The 23,609-nt window shown below is 46.4% G+C and overlaps 1 protein-coding gene across 1 annotated transcript in view; it reads right to left on the bottom strand.

The window, feature by feature from the left end:
* Positions 1-4,696, bottom strand: part of INO80 (INO80 complex ATPase subunit) — a 136,940-nt gene extending 132,244 nt beyond the window's left edge. Inside the window, exon 1 of the mRNA XM_031002339.3 lies at positions 4,558-4,696. The gene's annotated coding sequence lies outside the window, so the exon portion shown is untranslated. The remainder of the gene's footprint in view (positions 1-4,557) is intronic.
* Positions 4,697-23,609: the final 18,913 nt, after the last annotated feature.

Genomic DNA, 23,609 nt, shown 5'->3' on the forward strand with positions numbered 1-23,609 from the left:
TGGTGAGAGAGTGAGACTCCGTCTCAAAAAAAAGAATTTTTTTTTTAATGGTCTGGTCTGTTCTTAAGCCTTAACCATCTTATTCACTAAGAAGTTTCAAAAACAGGCCAGACACAGTGGCTCACACCTGTAATCCCAGCACTTTGGGAGGCTAAGGTGGGCGGATCATGAGGTCAGGAGTTTGAGACCAGCCTAGCTAACATGGTGAAATCCTGTCTCTACCAAAAATACAAAAATTAGCCGAGCGTGGTGGCGCACGCCTGTAATACTAGCTACTCGGGAGGCTGAGGCAGGAGAATCACTTGAACCCGGGAGGTGGAGGTTGCAGTGAGCTGAGATCGCGCCACTGTACTCCAGCCTGGGCTATAAGAGCAAAACTCTGTCTCAAGAAAAAAAAAAAAAAAACGTTTTTGCGGGGAGGAGGAAAAAAAAAACCTCTTGCCCAACAGAATAGGTGTCTTCAGACTACAAAGCTGTCCAAGATACATTAAAAAATGTTAAGAACCTTGCTCTGGAGGGAAAGCTCTGTTGCCCAGGCTGGAGTGCAGTGGCACAATCAGGGTTCACTGTAGCCTCAACCTCCCAGGCTCAACCAAACCTCCCATCTCAGCTTTCCAAGTAGCTGAACTATAGGCACACACCACCGTAGTCCAAAAATTTTATTTTCTGTAGAGATGAGGTCTCCCTATATTGACCAGGCTGGTCTCAAGCTCCTCAAGCTCACGCGATCCTCCCTCCTCTGCCTCCCAAAGTGCTGGGATTACAGGTGGAAACCACTACGCCTGGCCAAAAATACTCTTCAAAATATTTTTGGGGAAGGCAGAAGGACTATAACAAAAATAGAATAGTGATTCTGTCATTTACTGGCTATGTGATTTAACTTGGTTTCAATTTTCTCATCTGTAAAATGAGAATTACTACCAGGAAGTTTCATGAAAATTAAAATGATAATATATAAAGTATCTATCATACTGACTGACTCACAAGAGTTGTCTGATATTAGTGCCTATGCCCTTCTCATTCTCTATATGCTATAGCCTATCATATCAAGATTTTGATACTTTAGATCCAACTTTAAAACTTTTCAACTGTTAGCTGGACACAGTGGCTCACGCCTGTAATCCCAGCACTTTGGGATGCCAAGGCAGGCAGATCACAAGGTCAAGAGATCGAGACCATCCTGGCCAAACATGGTGAAACCCCATCTCTACTAAAAATACAAAAATTAGCCAGGCGTGGTGGCATGCGCCTGTAGTCCCAGCTACTTGGGAGAATGAAGCAGGAGAATTTCTTGAACCCGGGAGGCAGAGGGTGCAGTGAGCCTAGATCGTGCCACCGCATTCCAGCCTGGCGACAGGGCAAGACTCCATCTCAAAAAAAAAAAAAAAAACAACTTTTCAACTGTTTTCCTACAAAAACTTAGTCTATTAACCCCAACCCACTTTGTCCACTCTAAAATCCACTGCATCCTAGCGTTTATATTTCATGTGTATTTTGTTGTTGTTGTTGAGCCAGCTCGGGCTCTGCCGCCCAGGCTGGAGTGCAGTGGCTCGATCTCGGCTCACTGCAATCTCTGCCTCCTGGGCTCAAGCCATCCTCTCACCTCAGCATCCCAAGTAGCTGGGACTACAGGTGCACATCACCATGCTTAGCTAATTTTTGTATTTTCTGTAGAGACAGGGTTTTGCCATGTTGCCCATGCTGATTTCAAACTCCTGAGCTCAAACGATCCGCCTGCCTCAGCCTCCCAAAGTGCTGGGATTACAGGTGTGAGCCACCAAGCCTAACCTATTTAATGTGAATTTGTATGTTGGCATATAAAATCCCCTAGCCAGTTCTGTTTTGTTTTGTTTTTTTTTGAGACAGAGTTTTGCTCTCGTTGCATTCCACTGGAGTGCAGTGGCTCAATCTCGGCTCACTGCAACCTCCGCCTCCCGGGTTCAAGAGATTCTCCTGCCTCAGCCTCCTGAGTAGCTGGGATTACAGGTGCACGCCACCACGCCCAGCTAATTTTTTTGTATTTTTGGTAGAGTCAGAGTTTCACCATGTTGGCCAGGCTGGTTTCGAACTCCTGACCTCAGGTGATCCACCCGCCTCAGTCTCCCAAAGTGCAGGGATTACAGGTATGAGCCACCGCACCCGGCCAACAAACTTTCATTAAGTGAACCTCTAACACCACAGCTTATAATTAGTTTCGTTTTGTTTTGTTTTTAGAGACAGGGTCTCACTCTCCACCCAGGCTTGAGTGCGCTGGCACAATCATAGCTCACTAGCGACTCAAGTGATCCTCTTGCCTCCTGAGTAACTGGGACTACAGGCTTGAGACACCATGCCCAGCAGAACAGCTCTCGATTTGTTGCTTTGGCTTAATCACATTTCCACCTTGATGTACTCAAAATGTTTTTATTAGTCATAAACTTTTCTAATCACATTTGTGCTCACTACAATTATTTCCTATCACAATTTACAGACTTTCAAAAATTGATTTGGTTTCTACTGAAATAAAACGTAGAGGAAAAGAACACAGTAAGCTAAAATGATGGAATTCAATCCCTTAAAAACAAAATTCAGCTGGGCACGGTGGCTCACGCCTGTAATCTCAGCACTTTGGGAGGCAGAGGTGGGTGGATCACGAGGTCAGGGGCTCGAGACCAGCCTGACCAACACGGTGAAACCCCGTCTCTACTAAAAATACAAAAATTAGCTGGGCGTGGTGGCGGGCACCTGTAATACCACCTACTCAGGAGGCTGAGGCAGGAGAATTGCTTGAACCCGGGAGGCGGAAGCTGCAGTGAGCCGAGATCACGCCACTATACTCCAGCTTGGGCGGCAGAGCCAGACTCCGTCTCAAAAAACAAAACAAAAAAAAAAACATTCATTTTAAAGTCTAGAAGGTATGCAACTTTTATCACACATAATGATCTCAAATTGTTTTATAGGAGGAGGAGCTTGGAAATTTCAAACATAAAATGCAACTAGAACAGAATATTATTTGGCATTAAAAGCAAATGAGGCCATGTGCGGTGGCTCATGCCTGTAATCCCAGCACTCTGGGAGGCTAAGGCAGGCGGATCACTTGAGGTCAGGAGTTCGAGACCGGCCTAGCCAACATGGTGAAACCCCGTTTCTACTAAAAATACAAAAATTAGCCGGGTGTGGTGGCAGCCGCCTGTAATCCCAGCTACTCAGGAGGCTGAGGCACGAGAAGTGCTTGTACCTGGGAGGCGGAGGTTGCAATGAGTCGGGACCCCGCCACTGCACTCCAGCCTGGGCGACAGAGCGAGACTCAGTCTCAAAAAAAAAAAAAAAGGAATTAAGTACTGATACATGCTACAACACGGATGAACCTTGACAACACCATGTTAAGTGAAACAAACCAGGCAAAGAAAGATACATATGTTTCTTTTTTTAGGTAAATTTAGGCAAAAAATATATTAATAGTTACCTGAGGCTGGAGGGAGGGGGAATGGGGAGTGACTGCTAAATGGCTTCTAGATATTCTTTTTTAGGGTGATGAATTAAATAGTGGTTGATGGCTACAGAATTTAACAAATATAGTTTTAGAAAATTACTTAATTATACGCTTTAGAAAGCGGAATTTTTTGGTATTTGAATCATATTTCAATAAAGCTATTATTTAATTTAAGTTGCCACTGAAAAGCCACAATAATTTTGTTGTGGAGGAAATAATGAAAGTCACTGACTGGAAAAGTAACCTGTGACGTTAGCCAGGTCAACCTCCAAATTCCTTCCCCCATTTCTAACAAGTACATCAAACTAGAGACAGTGTGTGAATCAAAGAATTCCAGGCACAGTTGGCTGTTAACTAGAATAGTAAGTGGCTTCCTAGGCTCTGTCATTCCTAAACTGTAGGGGGCTTCTAGCCTCGGAGATTACGGAAGTAGTACTTTTCATTAGCGAGCTCAAGAAGGAATGTCAAAATAGGATGACACTTTCCTAATCGCTATGTAAAAACCTAAAAAACCAGAAAAGGTGTCATCTAGACACTCCCAAGTCTATGCAGGTGTCAGCCTGCCCCCACCCAACACCAGCCAGCAGCGTGCACCATTCAACCGTATCTCAACTTGCCCCTTACAAAATGACACACTAACAAGCCCTTAGATCTCATTTGTTTAAAATGACAGATATACAACCTTCACGGGGTTCCCACTCAAGGCCTTCCAGCCTCCGCCCTGCCCCTGCCCACCCCCAAACCTACACACGTGTTAGCCCGACACCGCCCCACCGGGTCCCACGTGCACCTGATCTAACACACTCCCCACGTGTGGGCGCCCCACGGGCTTCCTCAGGTAGCTGAGGTCACCGCATGACCCCGGGTCTCCAGAGATATGAAACGGGAAGGACAAGGCCCTAGTCCCTGAGGTCCCAACCCTGCGGGGAGTGTCCACACCCATCCTCCATACTAACCCCAACAAATCCAAAGGCCGGGGGCGACGGCCCCTTTAAGACGCGGCCCAGCTGTCGCCCGCAGAGAGGGGCGCAACAAGACCTACACAACCCCCACTCCGTTCGCCCGCCCACGTCTAGTTGCCTCACCTCGGGCCGCCTGGCCCCGCCGCCGCGACGGCGGCGGAGGGGGGGCGGGGTGCGGGCGGGGTCCGGAGGGGGGGGTCGCCCCGCCGACGGTGGAGCCGCGGTTCGCTCTCTGAGGCCGTGGAACGGTGACTGCGTTGGGCGTGGACGCTCCTAGCTCGCTCCCTCCGCGGCTCCTGGGACCCCAAGATGGCGGCGGCGCTGAGGCGGCTGCGGGCGCTAGGCCGGCGGCGGCGGCGGCCACTTTCACTCACTGAGAGGAGCGGAGCAGGGACACGGGGAGCCATGGCGGGGGGGAGGAGAGGCGCCATAGCCAGGCCAGAACAATCGAGCCGCTACACGGGTGGCTTACCCCCACCCCGCCCACACTCACTGCTCGTCGCCTGCCCGTGGCCACCCGTAGTGCCGCTGCCGTCGGCCTCGCGCAGCTCGCACCCCGCCGCTGCCACCTGACGCCCCGTGCGAACCGGGGTTCGAGGGGAGACCCTGATCCATGCCATCTGAGTACAGATTGGTAGGGACTGGGACTGGCGAAGATTGCCGAAAGGCGGCGGGGAGGAGGAGGAGGATGTCATCGCTACAGTGAGCAAGCAGATCTCGCAGGAGGAAATGTCGCGAGAGCTTTCCAGGCCCGCAACGGCCGATGCAAGGTTACTTTTCCCGGAAGTAACGTCAATCGAAACCGCCCGGGATCCTGGGATATTTGTTCCCGCAGGCTAGAGGTGGGAAGGTGCAGCCAAGTTGATAAGATCTCTTTAGGGGAAGGAGAGGCTCGCAGCTGGTATTTTGTTACCAGTTGCTGACCCCTTTGGATGGGGTTGTAGATTGTCGGGGAAGTCCCTGGTGTGTAGTTCGACTACTATACAGTAATTAGTTTGGGGCTCCCATTTAGAATCTGGGAGCAAGAGCGCTATAGGTTAGGTAGGACAGCATAGTTAGATAAGATGTCTATGTGAAGGTTGTAGGATACAAGGACTTGGGAACACGCAGACCTGTTATCGGAAATGCCAGCCTGTTCTCACATCCATACAGTGTGCCTCTGAAAAGCGAATAATTGCTTTTACCTGTGCCAATTCTACAATTTGAGTCCACTGCTACCCACATTTACTAAACTTGGGGTCTCGCTATGTTGCCCAGTCTAGTGGGCTGGTCCCAGTCTCCTGGCCTGAAGTGATCCTCCTGCCTGGAAGGATCACCTCAGGCCAAACGTCTCAGAGCAGTCCATTAGACTGGTCAACATAGGGAGACCCCGTCTCTATAAAAAAGAAAATATAATAAATGTAATCGACCCAACTACCAGGATGTGTGGTGAGAATTGCCTAGGGTAAGGCTAGGTGTAGATAAGAATTAGAACTTACTGAAAGTTAAATATGCTGTTAATTCAGTTCCTTTGGGTCTCATTATTTAATCCGTTTTAACCTGGCCCTTAGCATTTAACTAAAAAGTACTTTATTAAGGTCATCAAGTAGCCTTCTTGTGCTGAGTTAACTGACCTTTAAAAAGTTAAATTTGTGGCAGGGTGCAGTGCCACACGCCTGTAATCCCAGCACTTTGGGAGGTCAGGTGGGCGAATCACCTGAGGTCAGGAGTTCGAGACCAGCCTGACCAATATGGTGAAACCCCATCTCTACTAAAAATACAAAAATTAGCCGGGCGTGGTGGCGGGTGCCTGTAATCCAGCTACTTGGGAGCCTGAGGCAGGAGAATCGCTTGAACCTGGGAGGCGGAGGTTACAGTGAGCCGAGATCGCACCATTGCACTCCAGCCTGGGCAGCAAGAGCGAAATTCCGTATCAAAAAGAAAAAAAAAAAATCCATCTCAAAAAGAAAAAAAAAAAAGTTACATTTGCAAGCCAGGCGCGGTAGCTCACGCGTGTAATCCCGGCACTTTGGGAGGCTGAGGCGGGTGGATCACTTGAGGTCGGGAGTTTGAGACCAGCCTGGCCAACATGGTGAAACCTCGTCTCTACTGAAAAAATAAAAAAATAAAAAAAGATTAGCCGGGCGTGGTGGCGGGCACCTGTAATCCCAGCTACTCGGGAGTCTGAGGCAGGAGAATCTCTTGAACTTGGGAGGCAGGGGTTGCAGTGAGCCGAGACTGAGCCACTGTACTCCAACCTGGGACAGAGCGAGACTCTGCCTCAAGAAAAAAAAACAAAAGTTAAATTTGCTTGAGTGCATGGCCAGGCACGGTGGCTCACGCCTGTAATCCCAAGACTTTGGGAGGCCTAGGCAGGCAGATCACGAGGTCAGGAGTTTGAGACCAGCCTGACCAACCTTGAAACCCTGTCTCTACTAAAAATACAAAAATTAGCTGGGCATGATGGCGCGCGCCTGTAATCCCCCCAGCTACTCAGGAGGCTGAGGCAGGGGAATCGCTTGAACCCCGGAGGCGGAGGTTGCAGTGAGCGGAGATCTAGCCGTTGCACTCCAGCCTGGGCGAGAGAGTAAGACTGTCTTTAAAAAAAAAATGCTTAAAGGCAAAAGTATGATATATAATTGGCCCTTATATCTGCGGGTTCAATATCCATGGATTCAACCAACAGCAAATCAAAAATACTCAAAAAATAGGCTGGGCTCAGTGGCATACACCTGTAATCCCCAGCACTTTGAGAGGCTGAGCCAAAGTGTCACTTGAAGCCAGGAGTTACAGATTGGCTTGGGCAACAAAAGAAGACCCCATTTCTACCAAATGTTCAAAAAATAAATAATAACTCATTTCAAAATACACTATATTTGCATAACATTTGCATTGTATTGGGTATTATAAGTAATCTAGAGATGATTTAAAGTATATGGGAGGATGTGTAGGTGATATGCAAATGCTACACCATTTTGTCACACACGCCTGTAATCCCAGCACTTTGGGAGGCTGAGGCTGGCAGATCACGAGGTCAGGAGATCGAGACCATCCTGTCTATCGCGGTGAAACCCCGTCTCTACTAAAAAAAATACAAAAAAAAATTAGCCGGGCTTGGTGGCAGACGCCTGTAGTCCCAGCTACTCAGGTGGCTGAGGCAGGAGAATGGCGTGAACCTGGGAGGCAGAGCTTGCAGTGAGCCGAGATCACACCACTGAACTCCAGCCTGGGCGACAGAGCGAGACTCCATCTCAAACAAAATTTTTTTAAAAAGTTTTAACCAGGAACTAATGTGATTGATTTCTTACATGAGGAGAATGGAAGAAGGGAAGGAATGGGAATTATGTAGCAGGATTGAGGCAGAAATGGCAAAGTTTCCAGCATGGGTGACAAGAGCAAACTCTGTTTCAAAAAAAAAAAAAACTCTGTTTCAACCTGAAAGAACTCCTAATGGCCAAGGCAACAAAGTAAATCATAATAGCATTGGATCATGAACCATAGATGACCCATATATATTAATTTTAATATTCATGCTGATATAAGTAAATATCTGATATAAATACTAATATAAATAAATGAGAAGAGAAGAAAGAAGAAAAGAATGCTTTCTTAGAGTAGGATTTTAGTAAATGTGGAAGGAATGAGGGATAACAAAACTCACCATTAGACAAACATTTCAGCAATCACTGCTGCAGACAAGATCCACTAAGGAATGCTAAATTAGTGGTTAAAAATTTGCTGTGAAACAGAATTCGCACAGATTCAAAGTGTCTCACCCAAGATACATTTTAGCACAAAGGGAAAGACAGTAACTTTATAGTGGTGAAACTCAGCAGAAACCACCTTAACCAACCAATTAAGGTAAACAAGTAATAAGACATGTTTACGTCCCGAACCCCTTGATATTTTGCATTGAGAAAGACCCAACATAATTTCTGTGGTATTCTTACCAAAATTCATAACCACATTCCATTCATGAAAAAACACCACACTATTTCAAATTCAGGGACTTACCACAAAATAATTGATCAATACTCTTCAAAACCATCAAGGTCATGAAAGACAAGGAAAGACCCAAGGACCCTTACAGACCTACAGACCAAGGAGAAATAACAAGTAAATGCAATGTGGAGTCCTAGGAGGGAATCTGGAACAGAAACTGAACATCTGTGGAAAAACTTATGACACTTGTATAAGTTTTTTAATGTAGTTCGTAGTATTGTATCAATGCTGACTTCCTCGTCTTAGAAATTGTACTATTGGCCAGGCGCAGTGGCTCACACCTGTAATCCTAGCACTTTGGGAGGCCGAGGTGGGCAGATCACCTGAGGTTGGGAGTTCAAGACCAGCCTGACCAACATGGAGAAACCCTGTCTCTACTAAAAATACAAAATTAGCTCGGCATGGTGGCGCATGCCTGTAATCCCAGCTACTCGAGAGGCTGAGGCAGGAGAATCGCTTGAACCCGGGAGGCAGAGGTTGCAGTGAGCTGAGATCGTGCCACTGCGTTCCAGCCTGGGCTTAAAGAGTGAAACTCCATGTCAAAAAAAAAAAGAAAAGAAAGAAAGAAATTGTACTGTTGTGGCCAGGCACGGTGGCTCATGCTTATAATCCTAGCACTTTGGGTGGCCATGGTCGGTGGATCACCTGAGATCAGGAGTTCAAGACCAGCCGGGCCAACATGATGAAATCCCGTCTCTACTAAAAATACAAAAAATGAGCCAGGCGTGGTGGCACATGCCTGTAATCCCAGATACTCGGGAGGCTGAGGCAGGAGAATCACTTGAACCCAGGAGGTGGAGGTTGCAGTGAGCTGAGATCGCACCAGTGCACACCAACCTGGGTGGCAGAGCAAGACTCTGTCTCAAAAAAAAAAAAAAAAAGAAAGAAAAAGCTTAAACTATAAAACTGAGAATTTCAATCATTTTTCAAGCATACAGTGAATATTAACAATGAGGGTCTCAAAAAAAAAAAAAAAAAAAAGGGCCAGGGCCAGGCGCGGTGGCTCACACCTGTCAGTAATTCCAGCACTTTGGGAGGCCGAGGTGGGTGGATCACCTGAGGTCAGGAGTTCAAGACCAGCCTGGCCAAGATGGTGAAACCCCGTCTCTACTAAAAATACAAAAATTAGCTGGGCGCGATGGCTGGCACCTGTAATCCCAGCTGCTTGGGAGGCTGAAGCAGGAGAATCCCTTGAACCCAGGAGGCGGAGGTTGTAATGAGCTGAGACCACGCCATTGCGCTCCAGCCTGCGTGACAGAGGGAGACTCCATTTCAAAAAAAAAAAAAAAAAGTTTCTCAGATGTAGCAGAGATGGCAACAATATGAATAATAATAACCATAAGGCTGTGCCCACCAACCACCAATTCCACTGAGGAAATAGTTACCACCACCCTCATTGTTATCTGAGATTCCAGGGAAAACAGGCAGGTAAAGAACAAGTGCATTCAGCTGGGGATAAACGGGATGCACATGCATTTTAAGCATTAAAGCAAGGGACAGAAACTGGTCTCTGTCCATAACCAGCCTTCAGGTGTGTGATTTTGTTTTGAGTTTTTTTTCTTGAAAACTAGGACAATCTAGCAACGCTTATGCAACAGTGAAATGGAAGTGAACCACAGCTTCACCCTTTAGGCACAGTATACCTGCCCACATCTTTCCTGCTCACCTGAGTCCCTGTCACTACCAGTTACTTAAACCCAATCCACTGATACTGTTTCAAACTTCTGCAGAATTTCAGTTTGCAGTTACTACAATAAAAGGTTCATTTTGAGCCGGGCACAGTGGCTCACGCCTGTAATCCCAGACCTTTTGGAGGCCAAGGCGGGCGGATAACCTGAGGTCGGGAGTTCAAGACCAGCCTGACCAACATGGAGAAACCCCATCTCTACTAAAAATACAAAATTAGTCGAGCATGGTGGCGCATGCCTAATCCCAATTACTCGGGAGGGTGAGGCAGAAGAATTGCTTGAACCAAGAGGCGGAGATTGTGGCGAGCCAAGATCGTGCCATTGCAATCCAGCCTGGGCAATAGGGTGAGACTGTCTCAAAAAAAAAAAAAAAAAGAATTGGTTTAGGCCAGGTGCAGTGGCTCACGCCTATAATCCCAGCAATTTGGCAGGGTAATGTGGGCAAATGGCTTCTGTTCAGAAGTTTGAGAGCAGTAAGGGCAACATGGCAAAACCCCACCTCTAAAAAAAAACCAAAAATTAGCCAGGAGTGTAACACATACCTGTAGTTCCAACTATTCAAGAAGCTGAGGTAGGAGCATTACTTGAGCCCAGGAGACGGAGGCTCCTATGAGCTGAGATTGCACCACTGCTCTCCAGCCTGGGCAACAGAGCAAGACCCTCCTCAAAAAATAAAAAAATAAAAATAAAAATAAAAAAGCGGCAGGCACAATGGCTCATGCCTGTAATCCCAGCACTTTGGGAGGCTGAGGCAGGCAGATCACCTGAGGTCCAGAGTTCGAGACCAGCCTGGCCAACATGATGAAACCTGGTCTGTACTAAAAATACAAAAATTAGCCGGGCATGGTGGTGCACACCTGTAGTCCCAGCTACTCGGACATCTGGGGCAGGAGAATCACTTGAACGTGGGCAGCAGAGGTTGCAGTGAGTCAAGATTGCACCACTGCATTCCAGCCTGGGTAAGAGCGAGACTCCAACTCAAAAAAAAAAAAAAAAAAAAAAAGGAAGGAGGGAGGGAGGGGCAGGGAAGGGAAGGAAAAAAAGAAAGTTTTATTCAAATCTTTTGCCCATTTTTACAATGGATTTTTCTTTTTAAGTTGTAATTGTTCTCTACATGTTCAAGATGCAAATTCTTTTTCAGATCTCTGATTGCTAAATATTTTCTCTCATCTATAGGTTGTTTTTTTACTTTCTTGATGGGATCCTCTGAAGTAGAAAAGGTAAATTTTTTTGTTATTTTTAAGATGGATTTTCGTCCTCGGCACCCAGGCTGGAGTGTAATGGCGCAATCTTGGCTCACTGCAACCTCCGCCTCCCGGGTTCAAGTGATTCTCCTGTCTCAGCCTCCCAAGTAGCTGCTGGGATTACAGGCATGAGCCACAGTGCCTGGCCAGAAAAGTTAATTTTGATGTTTACTTTGTCTACTTTAGCTTTGATCACTGATGCTTTTGATGTCATATATAAGAATTAATGGCCGTCCAGGTGCAGTGGCTGATGCCTGTAATCCCACCACTTTGGGAGGCCAACGCAAGAGGATCACTTGAGCCCAGGAATTTGAGAGCAACCTGGGCAACATAGTGAGAGATCCCTTCTCTACAAAAAAATAGAAATATTAGTTGGGCATGGTGGCATGCACCTGTAGTCTCAGCTCCTTGGGAGGCCGGAACTAAAAATACAATTTTGTTTTACAAGTAAAAATAAAAATAAAAATGTGAGCCTGGGAGGTCAAGGCTGCAGTGAGCCTTGACCACACCCCTGCACTCCAGACTCGGTGACTGAGTGAAAACCCGTCTCAAAGAAAAAAAATAATTTATTGCCTAATCTGTGATCATAAAGATTTACTTGTCTTTTTCTAAGAATTTTGTGGATTTTGCTCTTACATCTATGTCTATGCCCAATTTTTAGTTAATCTCTGTATATGGAGTGAGGTAAGACTCCAACTTCATTCTTTTGCATGTGAATATCCAGCACCATTTGTTTAAAAAATGGTTCTTTTATAGAAGACATTTACAACCACATTAAATGGTCTTGCCACCCTTATTAAAAATCAGCCAAACAGGCCGGGCAAGATGGCTCACGCCTGTAATCCCAGCACTTTGGGAGGCCGAGGCAGGCGGATCACGAGGTCAGGAGATAGAGACCATCCTGGCTAACACAGTGAAAATCCGTCTGTACTAAAAATACAAAAATTAGCTGGGCGTGGTGGCGGGCGCCTGTAGTCCCAGCTACTTGGGAGGCTGAGGCAGGAGAATGGCATGAACCCAGGAGGTGGAGCTTGCAGTGAGCCGAGATTGGGCCACTGCACTCCAGCCTGGGCGACAGAGTGAGACTCCGTCTCAAAAAAAAAAAAAAAAATCAGTCAAACGTAGACACATGATTTTTTTCCCTCCTTTGAGTACTTTTCCTTCTTTTGAGTACTCCCATTATGTACTTTTTTGTATGCTCAATGGTGTCCAATGAGTCTCTGAGGCTCTGTTCATTTTTCTGCATTCACTTTTCTGTCTGTTCCCCGGATTGCGTAAAACCTGTCAATCTATTTTCATGTCCGCTAATTTGTTCTTCTGATAATTCAGATCAAAAATTGAGTCCTACTAGTGACTTTTTCATTTCAGTTACTGTATTTTTCAACATTAGAATTCCTTTTTTCTGTTTTTTGTTTGTTTGTTTGTTTTTGAAACAGGGTCTAACTCTGTCATCCAAGCTGGAGTACAGTGGTGCAATCACAGCTCACTGCATCCTTGACCTTCTGGACTCAAGCAATCCTCCCACCTCAGCCTCCCAAGTAGCTGGGACAAGGGACATACACCACCACGCCCAGCTAGTTTTTGTATTTATGTTTTACCATGTTGTCCAGGCTGGTCTCAAACTCCTGGGCTCAAGACATCCGCCCGCCTCAGCCTCCCAAGTGCTGGGATTATAGGTGTGAGCCACTGAGCCCAGCCAACATCAGAATTTCTATGTAGTTCTTTTTTAGAATTTCTGTGTCTTCGACCTGGTGCGGTGGCTCACGCCTGTAATCCCAGCACTTTGGGAGGCTGAGGCAGGCATATCACCTGAGGTCAGGAGTTCGAGACCAGCCTGGCCAACATGGCGAAATCCCGTCTCCACCAAAAATACTAAACTTAGCCGGGCATGGTGGCAGACGCCTATAATACCAGCTACTCAGGAAGCTGAAGCGGGAGAATCACTTGAACCCAGGAGGCAGAGGTTGCAGTGATCGGAGATCAAGCCACTACACTTCAGCCTGGGCAACAGAGCGAGACTCTGTCTCAAAAAAAAAAAAAGAATTTTTATGTCTTCATTGATAATAATCTCTATTTCATAAGGCATTGTTATCATACCTTCCTTCATAAACCATGTTTTCCTTTAGTTCTTTGAAAGTATTATAATGGGTACTATGAAGCCTTTTAAATGGAACATCTGTTTGCAATTGCAGGCAGTGTATGTTTCCTGCTTTTTTCCAGTGTATGGATCATAGTTCCCTGTTTTTTCATAAGTCTTATAATTTGTTTATGGGAAACTGGCATATTTAAAATAATATATTAGGCCAGGTACAGTGGCACACACTTGTAATCCCAGAACTTTGGGAGGCTGAGGCAAGCAAATTGCTTGAGCTCTGGAGTTCAAGACCAGTTTGGGCAACATGGTGAAATCCCATCTCTACAAAAAATATAAAAATTAGCCGGGCATGGTGGTGCATGCCTGTAGTCTCAGCTTATTGGGAGGCTGAGGCGGGAGGATTGCTTGAGCCCAGGAGATCAAGGATACAGTGAGCCATGATCATGCCTTTGCACTCCAGCCTGGTCCACAGAGTGAGACCTTGTCAAAATAAATAAATAATAAATAAGTAATCTAGTAACTCTGGGTACTGATCTGCTATTAAAGGGCTGGTCCTGCTATTTGCTTGTTTGTTTAGTGACTAGGTGGAATGCTTTAGTGCAACCTATTCCCTACTCCCAACAGTTCTTTTTTTTTTTTTTGAGACAGAGTCTCACTCTGTTGCCCAGGCTGGGGTGCAGTGCCGCCATCTTGCCTCACTGCAACCTCTGCCTCCTGGTTCAAGCGATTCTCCTGCCTGGGCCTCCCAAATTGCTGGGATTACAGGCACACACAACCATGCCCAGCTAATTTTTGTATTTTTAGTAGAGACGGGGTTCGCCATGTTGGCCAGGCTGGACTTGAACTCCTGACCTCAGGTGTTCTGCCCGCCTCAGCCTCCCAAAGTGCTGGGATTATAGGCATGAGCCACTGCACCCGGCTTCCTACTCCCAACAGTTCTAAGCCTCTGATGTTGGCTGCTCAGGACCATCCCACAATCTGGGATGACAGATTTTGGCAGGGATCTCTTCAACAGTGTCTCTTCCCTGAACGCACCTAGTTATTAAATTCCATTCACTACTGATTGCTCTATTCCTTTCAATAATGCCCTTGGTCACAAATTGCTTCACAGAATAATCCAGTCAAATTCAGGCTCCTTTAAGGAGGTGGTTGTCAAGGTCAATTTTTAAGATTTGAGATTTGTTCAGTCCCAAGGCAGGTTTCTCACAAATGTCTACCTTCCTGGTTCTCTTGGGCACATTAGCTAACCTACATTTTAGTCTGTATATCCAATGACTCCTCCCAATTGCCTCATCACAACCTCCACTATTTTTGAGAGAACCCTTAGGCTCAAATTTTCCCACACTCTGTTGCAAATTAAGTCAGTTCTTCTGGGAAGAGATTAGGAGCTACTTGCTTTTTTTTTTTTTTTTCTTTCATTTCTTTTAGGAGCTACTTGCTTTAAAACCCGCTTCTCCTGCCAGGCAAAATCTCTAGGCCAAGTCTCTGGAGTGTGGGAGAGACAATGACATCATTCCCTCCAAACGGTCTTTCTGCCTAGGAGCTGAGAGCTCAGCGGATGCGGTGTAGAAGCCACAGGTGTTGGTTTGCCTCGGTGTGGAACCACCACCTTCAGAGCCACTGCTAGAGCAATGAATGGCTCAGTGTTCTCAGCACAGCCACACCCAAGGTACAGCTTCTGTCCCACAGCAGGAGCTAGGCAGAAGAAAGGATCCCTGCACATTTGCCCAGAATTTGGTGTCAGCAACAGGTAGCTGGGAGCTGGATGAGAACTGCTGACATCCTGCCCTTACCAGGAAGCTGGCTCTCCAACTGGAAGCTGGGGAGAGAGGAAGCCCTGTGCTCTTGGCTGCACCACCCTGTAGTGGTCTCCACTTGGCTGAACTGGAAGGGGAGAGGAGGGAAATGAATCCTGGTTCAAACACCACACTGTTCATTAAGTGGAAGTGGAGCATCATAAAGGTCTTCATCCTCGTTGCCTTCACACTGAGTAGGCTGAGGAGGAGGAGGAAGAGAAGGGTCTTAACTGTCTCAGGGGTGGCAGACTTGAAGAAAATTCATAGATATGTGGATCTGTGCAGATCAAACCCGTGTTGGTCTCCATTGTATACAAAAATTAATTATATTTTCATATAATAGAAACAGACAATTGAAAGTTAAAATATTGAAAATACAATTTATAATAACAAAAAAGCCATGAAATACTTTGGTTTGGATGTTTTTCCCTACCAAATCTCATGTTGAAATGTGACTCCTGGGGCCGGGCACGGTGGCTCATGCCTGTAATCCCAGTGCTTTGGGAGGCCAAGGAAGACGGATCACGAGGTCAGGAGTTCGAGACCAGCTTGGCCAAGATGGTGAAACCCCATCTCTACTAAAAATACAAAAATTAGCTGGTTGTGGTGGCGGGCACCTGTAATCCCAGCTACTTGGAAAGCTGAGGCAGGAGAATTGTTTGAACCCAGGAGTCAGAGGTTAGTCGGAGGTTGCAGTGAGCCAAGATCACGCCACTGCACTCCAGCCTGGCAACAGCGCAAGATTCCATCTCAAAAAAAAAAAAAAAGAAAAAGAAAAAAAGAAATTTGAGTCCCAATGTTGGAGGTAGGGCCTGATGAGAGGTGATTCGATCATGGGGGTGGATCCCTCACACATGGCATAGCACCATCCCCTCGGTGATAAGTGAGTTCCCCCTCTGAGTTCATATGAGATCTGGTTGTTTAAAACTGTATGGCACAGGCCAGGCACGGTGGCTCATGGCTGTAATCCCAGCACTTTGGGAGGCCGAGGTGGGCGGATCACTAGGTCAAGAGACCAAGACCATCCCAGCCAACATGGTGAAATCCCATCTCTACTAAAAATACAAAAAATTAGCTGGGCGTGGTGGCAGGCGCCTGTAGTCCCAGCTACACAGGAGGCTGAGGCAGGAGGATGACTTGAACCTGGGAGGTGGAGGTTGCAGCAAGCCGAGATCGTGCCACCACACTCCAGCCTGGCCACAGAGCAAGACTCCGTCTTAAAAAAAAAAAAAAAATAGCCGGGCGCGGTGGCTCATGCCTGTAATCCCAGCACTTTTGGAGGCCAAGGCGGGCAGATCACCTGAGGTCAGGAGTTCAAGACCAGCCTGACCAACATAAAGAAACCCAGTCTCTACTAAAAATACAAAATTAGCCACGCATGGTGGCACGTGCCTGTAATCCCAGCTACTTGGGAGGCTGAGGCAGGAGAATCACTTGAACCCAGGTGGCAGAGGATGCTGTGAGCCAAGATTCTGCCATTGCACTCCAGCCTGAGCAACAAGAGCAAAACCCCATCTCAAAAAAAAAAACAACAACAAATTAATGAATAATGAATGAATGAATGTTGGAGAAGATAAATTCCTTTTTTGTTTTTTTTTGAGACAGAATCTAGCTCTGTCATCCAGGCTGGAGGGCAGTGGAGCAATCTCAGCTCGCTACAACCTCCACAGGTTCAAGCGATTCTCCTGCCTCAGCCTCCCGTGTAGCTGGGATTAAAGGCATGTACCACCACGCCTAGCTATTTTTTTTGTATTTTTAGTAGAGATAAGGTTTCTCCTTGTTGATCAGTCTGGTCTTGAACTCCTGACCTCAAGTGATTGGCCTGCCTCGGCCTCCCAAAGTGCTGGGATTAAAGGCATGAGCCACTGCTCCTGGTCAGAAAGTTCTTTCAGGATAATGCAAAATAGTAAGTGAAGAAGGAATAATGGAATTGGAAAATCACCATTTGATAACCATCATAATAATTGATTCAGTTATCAATGCATCACTGTACACTGTACAATGCTAAAACTAGTGAGTAAAAGTTTAAGGAGCAAGAGGATGTTTACACAATCTCAACTATCTCCCTACAAGATACTTATTAACTATAAAAGGTAAAATAGTAACTTCACAGTGGAGAAGCCTGGCAAACATCACCTTTACCAAGTGATCAAAGCTAACAAAGTTAACATCACTGATAATGATATTAATTGATAACATGTGCTTTCTGATATGATGCACTGAAAAGAACTCGGCATCACTTCTGCGGAATTACTGCTAAATTAATCTAAACCAAATCTAATCACCAGGGAATATCAGAGAAACAAATTGAGATTCATTAACTTGCAAAATAACAGGGTTTTGAGGAGGACACAGTAGACAAACTTTTCCCTAGTCCTCCCACTAAATACAACTAAAACTCCTAGACATTATATTTAAATTCAACATAAGACTCTGAAAAGTAGAAAACAAAGAGACCAGCAAGGACCCTCAGGGCTCAAGGAGCAACACTGTGGTGATCTCCTTGTGTTTCCTTTTTTTTTTCTTTTTCTTTTTTTTTTTTTGAGACAGAGTTTCACTCTTGTTGCCCAGGCTGGAGTACAATGGTGCAATCTTGGCTCACTGCAACCTCTGCCTCCCGGGTTCAAGTGATTCTCCTGCCTCAGCCTCCCGAGTAGCTGGGATTACAGACGCCCACCACCATGCCCAGCTAATTTTTGAATTTTTTGTAGAGACGGGTTTTCTCCATGTTGGTCAGGCTGGTCTCGATCTCTGGACCTCAGTTGATCCACCCACCTCGGCCTCCCAAAGTGCTGGGATTACAGGCGTGAGTCACCACGCCTGGACTTCCCTGTGTTTTCTTTTTGTTTCGTATCTCAGACTCGGATCTAAAGAAGGTAGCAACTATGGGCCAGGCGCCATGGCTCACACCTGTAATCCCAGCACTTTGGGAGGCTGAGGGTGGCGGATCACCTGAGGTCAGGAGTTCAAGACCAGCCTAGCTAACATGGTGAAACCCCATCTCTACTAAAAATACAAAAACTAGCCCACTGAAATCAATGCATATAACAAGAAGTCCCCAATGAAAGTCGGATGTCTTGCCAAACAACCAGGAAAGGTGCAGCCTAGTAAGAAAGAACATTTTTACACAGTAACTACTTTACTCTAAATACCACAGTAAAAAGTGGCCCAGCCAATATTCTTGTCATCAAGGGCTGAGTGAGGAGCCTAGGCTTCTACTATTGAAGACTATACCAAGGTGTCCAACACCCCTCCTAAGCAGGGAAAGGCCGAGGGAGCCAGGACTTTCATTAACATCTGGGTATAACAAGGGCCCCTACCCCATAGCATCAGTGAAGACCATGTGGTTATCTGGAACTCCAACCCTCATGTCAATGTAGAGCAAGTGAGGGATCTGGACTTCTCCCTCTACATGGCAGTAATGAGATTGTATCCTCCCCTTCCCTGGCTGGAATAGTGTCAGAGAAAGTCAACTAAAATAGATTTAGGATGGGCACGGTGGCTTACGCCTGTAATCCCAGCACGTTGGGAGGCCGACGCAGGCGGATTATGAGGTCAGGAGTTCAAGACCAGCCTGGTCAATATGGTGAAACCCCATCTCTACTAAAAAATACCAAAATTAGCCCGGTGTGGTGGTGGGCGCCTATAGTCCAGCTACTCGGGAGGCTGAGGCAGAAGAATCTCTGGAACCCAGGAGGTGGAGGTTGCAGAGAGCCAAGATCATGCCACTGCACTCCAGCCTGGGTGACAGAGCGAGACTCCATCTCAAAAAAAAAAAAAAAAAAAAAAATTTAAATAAGACTAGAGTCTTATTTTAAGATATAATGTGAAAATGTTCAAGTTTCCATGCAGAATCACCAAGAACCAGGAAAATCTTAAACTAAATGAAAAAAGAAAATCGTTAGAAGTTAACACCAAGAAGACAGATATAATACATTACTTATAGAAGAAAAACAATTCAAATGACAGTGAATTTCTTATCAGAAACCATGGAAGTCAGAAAAAAGTAGCAAAATATTTTTCTAGTGATGGAAGAACTGACAACTCAGAATCTTATACCCAGTGAAAATGTCCTTCAAGGGTAAATGGAAAATCAAGATATTGTCAGATGAAGGAACACACTGTCTGATGAAGAGAGTTCATAGTCATCAAACCTATCTTGAAAGAACAGGCCAGGCACTGTGGCTTATGCCAGTAATCCCAGCACTTTGGGAGGCTGAGGCAGGTGAATCACCTGAGGTCAGAAGTTCAAGACCAACCTGGCCAACATGGTGAAACCCCGTCTCTACTAAAAATACAAAAATTAGCTGGGCATGGTGGCAGGCACCTGTAATCTCAGCTACTTGGGAGGCTGAGGTGGGAGAATTCCTTGAACCCGGGAGGCGGAGGTTGCAGTGAGCTGAGATTACACCATTGCACTCCAGCCTGGGCAACTGAGTGAGACTCCCTCACAAAACAAAACAAAACAAAATCCCAGCACTTTGGCAGGCCAAGGTGGGTGGATAACGTGAGGTCAGGAGTTTGAGACAAGCCTGGCCAACGTGGTAAAACCCAATCTCTACTAAATATACAAAAATTAGCTGGGCATGGTGGTGCACACCTGTAACTACAGCTACTCAGGAGGGTGAGGCAGGAGAATTGCTTGAACCTGGGGGACGGAGGTTGCAGTTGTCAGGCCTCTGAGCCCAAGCTAAGCTATCGTATCCCCTGTGACCTGCACGTATACATCCAGATGGCCTGAAGCAACTAAAGATCCACAAAAGAAGAAAAAATAGCCAGTTCCTGCCTTAACTGATGATATTCCAACATTGTGATTTGTTCCTGCCCCACCCTAACTGATCAGTTGACTTTGTGACAATATACCCTCCCTGCCCTTGCGATAATGTACTTTGTGATATTCCCCTGCCCTTGTGAATGTACTTTGTATGATACATTCTCCCCACCCTTAAGAAGGTACATCGTAATATTCTCCCCTGCCCTTAAGAAGGTACTTTGTAATATTCTCCCCGCCCTTGAGAATGTACTTTGTAAGATCCACCCCCTGCCCACAAAAAATTGCTCCAACCTCTACCGCCTATCCCAAACCTATAAGAACTAATGATAATCCCACCCCCCTTTGCTGACTCTCTTTTCAGACTCAGCCCACCTGCACTCATTTGATTAAACAGCTTTATTCCTCACACAAAGCCTGTTTGGTCGTCTCTTCACACGGACTTATGTGACATTTGGCGCTGAAGACCCGGGACAGGGGGAGTCCTTCAGGAGACTGGTCCCCTGTCCTCGCCCTCACTCCATGAGGAGCTCCACCTATGCTCTCGGGTCCTCAGACCAACCAGCCCAAGGAACATTTAACATCTCACCAATTTCAAATCGGGTAAGCGGTCTTTTCGGTCTCTTCTCCAACCTCTCTCATTATCCCTTCACCCTTCAATCTCTCCCTTCCTTAATTTCGGTTCCTTTCCCTTTCTGGTAGAGACAGAAGAGACACATTTTATCCATGAACTCAAAACTCTGGCGCCAGTCACAGACTCAGGAAGATAGTCTTCCCTTGGTGTTTAATCACTGCAGGGACGCCTGCCTGATTATTAACCCATATTTCAGAAGTTTCTGATCACCACAGGACGCCTGCCTTGATCCTTCACCTTGGTGGCAAGCCCCACCTCCCCTGGGTGGTAAGCCCCACCTCCCCTGGGTGGCAAGTACCACCCCCTGCCCCTGGTGTCCCTACCCTCTCTTTCCTCTGGGCTTGCCTCCCTCACTATGGGCAACCTTCCACCCTCCATTCCTCCTTCTTCTCCTTTAGCCTGTGTTCTCAAGAACTTAAAACCTCTTCAACTCTCGCCTGACCTAAAACCTAAGCATCTTATTTTCTTCTGCAACACCACTTGGGCCCAGTACAAACTTGATAACGGCTCTAAATGGCCAGAAAATGGCACTTTCAATTTCTCCATCCTACAAGACCTAGATAATTTTTGTCGAAAAATGGGCAAATGATCTGAGGTGCCTTACATCCAGGCATTTTTCACATTTCTTTCCCTCCCTAGTCTCTGTTCCCAATGCGACTCGTCCCAAATCCTCCTTCTTTCCCTCCCGCCTGTCCCTTCAGTCCCAACCCCAAGCGTCTCTGAGTCTTTTGAATCTTCCTTTTCAACTGATCCATCTGACCTCTCCCCTCCTCCCCAGACTACTCCTCCTCAGGTCGCTCCCCACCAGGCTGGATCGGGCTCCAACTCTTCTTCAGCCTCCACTCCCCAACCCTATAACCCTCCTGTTACCTCCCCTCCTCACACCCGGTCTGGCTTACAGTTTTGTTCCGCAACTAGCTCTCCCCAACTTGCCCAACAATTTCCTCTAAGAGAGGTGGCTGGAGCTGAAGGCATAGTCAGGGTACATGTGCCTTTTTCTCTATTAGACCTTTCCCAAATCAGCCAGAGTTTAGGCTCTTTCTCGTCAGACCCCACTAAATATACACAGGAATTCCAATATCTAACTCTGTCCTACAATTTAACCTGGAGAGACTTAAATGTCATCCTAACTTCTACCCTCTCCCCAGATGAACGGGAGAGAGTTTTTTCTCTAGCCCAATCTCATGTGGACAACTACCGGCTTCATGAGCCAGGCCTCCAGGAAGGCATTAGAGCAGTTCCCTGAGAGGATCCCCAGTGGAACTATCAGGCAGATTCCCCAGGTATAGCTCAGCGAGATTACATGATTTCTTGCCTAGTTGAAGGGCTTTAAAAGGCAGCATAGAAATCTGTTAATTATGACAAACTTGAAGAAACCACCCAAGGAAAGTTTGAAAACCCAGCCAGTTCATGGCTCATTTAGCAGCAACCCTGAGACGCTTTACAGCCTTGGACCCAGAAGGGCCAGAAGGCTGTCTTATTCTCAATATGCATTTTATCACTCAGTCCACTCATTTGAAAGAAACTCCAAAAGCTAGACTCCGGCCCTCAAACCCCACAACAGGACTTAATTAACTTTGCCTTCAAGGTGTACAATAATAGAGAAGAGGCAGCCAAGCAGCAACGTATTTCTGAGTTGTGATTAGTTGCCTCCACTGTGAGAGAAACCCCAGTCACATCTCCAGCACACAAGAACTTCAAAACGCCTAAACTGCAGCAGCCAGGCATTCCTCCAGGGCCTCCTCCCCCAGGATCTTGTTTCAAGTGCCAGAAATCTGGCCACTGGGCCAAGGAATGCCCACAGCCCGGGATTCCTCCTAAGCTGTGTCCCATCTGTGCAGGAACTCACTGGAAATTGGACTGTCCAACTTGCCTGGCAGCCACTCCCAGAGCTCCCAGAGCACTGGCCCAAGGCTCTCTGACTGACTCCTTCCTAGATTTGCTCGGCTTAGCAGCTGAAGACTGATGCTGCCCGATCCCCTCAGAGGCCCCCTGGACCATCACAGACGCCGAGTTTCAGGTAACTCTCACAGTGGATGGTAAGTCCATCCTCTTTTTAATCAATACTGGGGCTACCCACTCCGCATTACCTTCTTTTCAAGGGCCTGTTTCCCTTGCCCCCATAACTGTTGTGGTTATTGACGGCCAGTCTTCTAAACCTCTTAAAACTCCCAAACTTTGGTGCCAACTTGGACAATATTCTTTTATGCATTCCTTTTTAGTTATCCCCACCTGCCCAGTTCCCTTATTAGGTCAAGACCTTTTAACAAAATTATCCGCTACCCTAACTATTCCTAGACTACAGTCACACCTCATTCCTGCCCTTTTCTCCAGTTCAAAGCCTCCTTTGAATCCTTCCCTTGTGTCTCCCTACCTTCATCCACAAGTATGGGACACCTCTACTCCCTCCTCAGCGACTGATCATGCACCCCTTATCATCCCATTAAAACCTAATCACCCTTACCCCCTTCAATGCCAATATCCCATCCCACAGCAGGCTTTAAAAAGGTTAAAGCCTGTTATCACCCGCCTGTTACAACATGGCCTCTTAAAGCCTACAAACTCTCCTTACAACTCTCCTATCCTACCTGTCCAAAAACTGGACAAGTCTTACAGGCTGATCTAAGATCTTCACCTTATCAACCAAATTGTCTTGTCTGTCCAGCCAAACCCATATACTCTCCTATCCTCAATACCTCCCTCCACAACCCATTATTCTGTTCTGGATCTCAAAAATGCTTTCTTTACTACTCCTTTACACCCTTCATTCCAGCCTCTCTTCGCTTTCACTTGGACTGACCCTGACACCCATCAGTCTCAGCAGCTTACCTGGGCTGTACTGCTGCAAGGCTTCAGGGACAGGCCCAATTACTTCAGTCAAGCCCTTTCTCATGATTTACTTTCTTTCCATCCATATGCTTCTCACCTTATTCAATATTTTGATGACCTTCTACTTTATAACCCCC

This window comes from Gorilla gorilla, chromosome 16 (genome assembly GCF_029281585.2).
Source record: "Gorilla gorilla gorilla isolate KB3781 chromosome 16, NHGRI_mGorGor1-v2.1_pri, whole genome shotgun sequence".
Classification (NCBI taxonomy): Eukaryota; Metazoa; Chordata; class Mammalia; order Primates; family Hominidae; genus Gorilla; species Gorilla gorilla.